The sequence below is a fragment of the Actinia tenebrosa genome, unplaced genomic scaffold, assembly GCF_029948245.1.
Source record: "Actinia tenebrosa isolate PJP-AT-01 unplaced genomic scaffold, QUT_ActTen_1.0 PGA_scaffold0__85_contigs__length_37466705, whole genome shotgun sequence".
Taxonomy (NCBI): domain Eukaryota; kingdom Metazoa; phylum Cnidaria; class Anthozoa; order Actiniaria; family Actiniidae; genus Actinia; species Actinia tenebrosa.
The window spans coordinates 27,027,085-27,033,669 of NW_028292569.1; positions in this window are offsets into that span (position 1 = coordinate 27,027,085).

The following is a 6,585-nucleotide window of genomic DNA, read 5'->3' on the forward strand; positions in this document are numbered from 1 at the left end:
GAGCCACGGATCCTAACTGGTCTTTGGAAACGTATGAGATTTCAAAGTCCGTCACCAAGGAAGGGCAACCTGTGTTGTATTACCTAAATGGCCCAAGTCGCGGATTTGTCATGGAAGAGCTGCTCATAGTTCCTAAAGACTCAGAGTAGCGCAGCACCGCGCGCCCGATTACACTCTAGGCATGTCAGTCTTACATTGCCTCTACAATGCCCGCGTTTGTTATTTATGCGATCCACGGAGAACTGCTGATCGTCATTTGGGTCAAACCTCCATAGTAGCGGTATGTTACATTTGGCACACCGTGCCCCTTTCTTATAGACGTCGTCCACGCATAGGTCGAACGTCATATTTTTTTCTTCGTCGTGTCTTTTGTAGCGAAGGAGTTTCTTAGCAATGTTCTCCTTTGCTATGTCCTCTGGCGTCTTATCGTAACGCATTTGCGGCCCCCAGGCTCTTTTCAACTGTTTGGCATACTCCACACGACTTACGGCGGTGTAGATAAGGTTGCTCCAACACAGCCGCTGGTCTATGATCCATAAGGTTTCTTTTATGGTAAGCCCTTGCGCGCTGTGGACTGTCATGCAATAGCCTAAGCGCCAGTCTGGATGGGAGGTTATTTTTTCCACCTTTTCTATGGGCACCCAGGCTTTATCATGCGTTACCGCGTTCTGCAGTTGGATGTCGGTACCAGGTACCCAGACGTCTCTTTTTTGCATGCGGGTGTCGCGCGGCTTATAGCAAACAGGCACCAAATGCGTAGGGAAGCGCTCTCGGTGTATATTTAACAAATCCTTTTGTATGCGAGACTGTGCTGCGCGTTTGCTGCTCAGCACCAGATCCTTTGGATGCCACGTGTAAAGGAAGTCCTCGTAGGACTTCGCTCGTACGCGTTTGCGCAGCGTTTTGCATTGCTCGGCGTCACTAAGGCCCCTTAATTCCGCTTTCAGGTTTCTTATTTGATCCTTGCTGCGGTAGTCGGCGTTAATTTCCTCCGCATGGTCTACCATTTCTTTTAGCCATTCGTGGGGCATCTCTCCGGCTATTGGAGAAGGTTGACATGGATCTCCGGCAAATATTACTTGACACTTTCCACGGAGGAAGTCTACGAATTCTTTGAGGATTTCCAAAGGCACGGTGCAAATCTCATCCCAAAGTATCACCGGAGGTATATCGCGGATGGCTTCAGGTACCCATTTTTGTCCATTCCAGCGAAAGAAGCTGTGGTAAGTTTGCGCGTCGTGGCCCTGACTGCAGAGTTCTCTTTCCAAACGATGTGTTGGCGTTAGCACTTTTAAGGCCGGAAAGAGTTCCAAGACGCGCGTAGTCTTACCGCTGCCTCCCGTACCGTACAGATAGGAAAAGCGTTGGTAAGAAATGGGGTCCTTTACGGTTGGCATGGGCCTCATTGTGGGCATTACGACGCCCCAAGTATTTTCTCCGTGATATTCTACGCGTGCTCTCCATGCTTTTATCTCCTCATCTTTAACGCGCCATTGACCACTTTCCGCCAACTCATCTTCGGTGTAGAACTCCTGCATCTTTTCTAACACTTCGGGCTTTACGTACAAGGAATCCGTAGCTACGCGCGGGATGTCCTCTTTGTCAAACCGCAAGAGCATCGCGAGAAGGTTAATGTGCGCATAGGCTAACATGCTGGCACGCAGATGATAATACTGCGGTCGATGGTCTTGGTAATAACACAGCGCATTCCATTTGTGTAGTTTATCATCTACGAGGTAATCCCACTTTTCCACGGATACCATCGTTCCTTCATCATGTGCGCGCTTAATAAGGAAGCTTAACTCGCCGGCGTCCGTTATCAGGCGTCGCTGCATGTGTTTTTCTCCTTCTTTTGCGCCCTGCGTGAATTTACCTATGACCACACGCGCTGTGGGGTTATGCTCCGGTAACCATTGCGTAAAGGCGCTGTGACAAAGTATGGCTTCATGCGCTGTGTATTTTAAAAGTTTACGCTCTTCAAAGAACTTCAATAGGGGTATGGGTATCCATTCTTTCTCCTGCAGGTGCTTCCCGTACCACGCGTAAATTATTGGATGTAAGCCCTTTGCCAACCCCCACGAGGTTAATCTTACAAACCCCGTAGCTTGAGCGTCATAGCTGCCGTCTAAGGACACACGAAAGAACTGTGAGTCTGGATGTCCGTAGCGGTCATAATACTCCTTACAATCCCCCAATCCTTTAAAACTTGCGGGGTAACAGTGTTTCATGTCTAAGGAGACGTATTCGTTTTCGTCATACTCCATGTTCCACAGACCTCCATGACCGTGTTCTACGCAGGCTTTGGCTATGTCGGCGAATTCCTTAGGCGTGGACTTCCATCCGTTCCTCTTCTTTGCGGCTAAGAAGTCCAAACTACGAGAGCTAAGGACCTCGTCTGAGAAGTCTTCCCCTAAGGTTTCACAGGCACTTTGAATGCGTTGGTGTTCAATTTCGGGGCGGTAAAGAGTACCATCCTGCGTCATAAACTGACTTCCCTCCGCGTCCATCAACCAAACGGAGTTTTCATGAACTAATTCTGTCAATGGTGAAGCTTTATAGACCCTAGTTTCCTTCTTTTTGGGGAACCTAAGTTCTCGCCAAGCGTGTCCATTGTGTTGGTAAATGATTATGGGGGCACCTCTACCTCCGTATTTGTGCGTACCTGGGTAAATGAACCCGTCAGTGATATCTTTTACGTGTATGCGGCGTTCTAAGGCAGTCTCTAACTTCTTGATGTTGTCTATGGTGGCTCCGGCCTTATGTGTGTCTTTTTCCCATTTCCTGATGGCTTCTCTTCTCCTTAAAGTTAACTTACCACCGCGGGTGGAGTCCTCAAAGAACTCTCTTACTAACTTCGCAACACAGTTACCTGGATGTCGCATTGGTTTGAGCTTCTTAACGTCGGGCTTCTTAATCTCGTAAGCACCGTAAATGACCACAGTAACTGGATAAGCGACCTCGTAAAACATCATGTCAATGCCTACCAATGCTCCCGGGCGCGTATTTTCACTTAAGACAAACAGGTCCTTCTTACCAGACGCCCGTATTGGATTGCGCCCCTTTTCTATCATCCACTCACCGTCTAAATACTTTATAAATGTTAACTCCAAACGGTATTCACCTTCGGGCATTAAGTTAATTATTCTTTCTGCTCTTTCTTCTGTCATCGTCTCATCTGTATCTCCCTCCATGAATGTTGTGAAGGCAAAGTCGGCGTCCAGGCGATCCAACACCTGAGTTCTTAGCTTACGCACAGTTTTGTTTCGTATGCTCTTGATGGCGTCCATCTATATCTAAGGAATATCTTAACCTCCGTTTGCGGTACCCAACAGAGCAGCAGTAAGGGACTTTTCGCGCTGCCACCCGATCGCGCAAGACCCCCTGTAGGGCCTCGTCACTGCTCCAAAAACCCCACCCCCCCCCCCCCCCCTGGTGTTTTTCGATTTGTGATTTTTGGCAATGCCGGCGCTTCGCGAGTCCCCCTTACTGCTGCTAGCCAAATGCAAGAAGACATGCAGGCGGTGCTAAGGTAACAAACCAATGAGAGTGGTATAGAAGGGGGAAGTAAGTATACAGGGTCTGATGCAGGATTTTTTCTAGGAGGTACACCATCCAGGATTTTCGTTCTTAGGAGGGGGTGCATCCTTTGCTTACAAACTCACACACCAATAATGCAGTAGAAATCTCTTTATGTATGGGGGTATGGGTGCACTCTCCCTACACCTGTCCCCTATATCCACCCCTGGTATATATAAGCAATAACTTTGTCTAACAAGTTGTTATATACTATGTTTAAAGACAACACGAAAAATAATTAATGTGAGTTGAGGGGTCTGAACCAAGATGTGAGATGAGAGTTGTGTGTGAATGTTTTAAAAATATAGTGGTAGTGTGTGTGAGAGACAGTGGGCCAAATTGGAAATCATTATGCATGAAACACCCTTTGTTAATAATAATCTCTCTCTCTCTCTCTCTCTCTCTCTCTCTCTCTCTCTCTCTCTTTCTCTTTCAGGCCTCAAGTCCGAATATCCTTGTACACCTGATAATGGACCAGTAAAATAAACGAAATAAATGATTTAGTAATCAAGAAAACGTGTTGTCTGAGAAAAAACTAAATGATATAAGGAATACCAACAAATATATGTTTAAAATAAAAGAATAATCTGTTTGCAAACGACTTTTGAATCTTTTGAGTATCTTCAGGTGGGAAGTAATGTTTTGGCATATGGTTTTAATAAAAGATTACATACAGATAATTTCACTCTTTTTAAGGCTTTTAACAGCGTGTGGGTTTTACAAAATATATTCGACTCTCTGTCGCCTCATTGTTGTCGTTTATGAGCCTTTTGCAGATTAGTAATCACGTGGTGCTGATTAATTCACTGAGAGTAAATGAATGAACATCTTGATTCCAATGGGTGAACTTTACTGGTGAGCAAACACACTTCCTACCACCTGTTTCGAGTGATCGTAACAAAACTGCTTTTCGTAACACACTGGATACACATCTTTTCATTTAGTTCTTTACAAGTAGCTAAAAAGAATCACCAATTTATAATGAAAACAAAAAAGGGCTTTTTTTTCAATGATTTTTTCTTTATTAAAGAAAATTTTGACAGGAATAAAGAGATATACACCTACTTGCAGCAACCGGCGTTTTTATAAAAGTAAAAATAAAAATAAAAATAAAACAAATATAAATTAATTATTTGTTGAGCAAATTTAGTGTAATTATTTCCTTGTTTTGCAGATATAGACTAACACCTTTGATATCGCCTTGTTGTTATATTCTACAACGGGTATTTTCATCAATGTGCGCGGGGCTTTAGAATCAAATTATTTAACATTATTTCTATTTAACCCATTTTTTTGGTTTTTTGGTTTTTGGTTTTTTGTTTTTCTATTTGATATTACGATATACACATTTTGCTGTTCATTAACCGCAAAGGAATATTCATTGAAGCGAAGAAGCATTGTCATTAGAGCGAACAGGCATACAATAAGGCGGAGTCTCAATAGTGCGATGGAACGTTCATTAAGAAATTTAGCATTGAAAAATTTAGCATTGCGTAAATAAATGTCCAAAACGCTGTATTGAATGTGTGTTGTGGTTTATTGTCTGCACCAAAACGCTAATGAAAGTTTGAAAACGTTAATGAACTTACGCAAACATATTCATGATTGTCAAATTCAATGCTAAATTTCTTAATGAAAGTTCCATCGCACTATTGAGACTCCGTTCGCCTTATTGTATGCCTGTTCGCTCTAATGACAATGCTTCTTCGCTTCAATGAATATTCCTTTGCGGTTAATGAACACCAAAAGGTGTATTATACCAAAAGAGCGTTATTGTGTCGTTTTTTTAAAAATCATATTCGTCGTGCATTTTCCATGATGAGCGTTTGGAAATATCAACCATGACCCCACGCGTGCCCGCACCCCTCCCCCCAACCCCCACCTAGTATATATTCTGCGTATATATATAGCGATTTTTCAGGTGACGTCACGCTATAGATAAATTTCTTTCATCTGAAAAAAGTGCCGATATTCCTAGTTCTCATATAGATATTAGTAACATTTTGAACTTTTGCAAAGATTGCACTTGAACTACTATTTTTTTTTAAACATAAAAATTTACAAAGAAATGTATATTGGCAGGCAAAATTTGCCTGGCAAAATACATCTCTTTCTCAAAGTTGAAGATTAAGAATTCTTACAATCTCTGGCTTATGGGTCTTGTTACAAAACTTTACATATTCATTTACTAATATTGATACGAAAATTTGACTACAAACTATTTTTACTGATAAAACAGTAGGCATAAAATGGCATAAATATACATCTCTTAGTAAAAGTTGAAGATTCAAAAATTCTTACAATCTGTGGCTTATGGATCTTATTACAAAACTATACATATTCATTTACTAACATTGATACGCAAATTTCAGTTTGACTACAAACTCTTTTAACTGATAAAACAGTAGGCATATAATGGCATTAATTGACCTTTCTTAAAATTGTCTTGTATATCGAGGCTAACATGAAAATACACATGAAATGTCACAAATATTCCATTAAGAAAAAGTGTAGTTTCTATTTTATTGTCATGTTAGCCTCGCATCCAAGATGCGTTTGAGAAGGGTGCATTTAATCTTTGGACTTAATTTTATCCTTGATGTAAACCCTCCTCTTCAAAAACAATTCCGCCAACGCTTACGACGAAGCTTAACGAAAGCCCTAAATCCTCGAAACCAAACCATAGATTAACATGGCGACAACCAATCGAGGAACCTTCCAACGCATTCAAACATTTAAATCTCTATTTCTTCCGAACTTTGAGAAGTTCAAATAAAAGAACTTTATATTTCTGGGAAAAATATCCAAAAAATGGATATTGTTATTGTCTATGGAATTAAGCATGAATAAGAATAGCTCAAATGTTTTCATGATTTTTCAAGTTAAAATCATGTTATTTGATATTGCACGAAGCTGCTAGCCTACGTCTTTTTCAGGTGCTTCATCTCCAGTTTCAAACATCTTAATATAAGGAAACTAGTAATGTAACAGTTCACAAAATACAGCAAG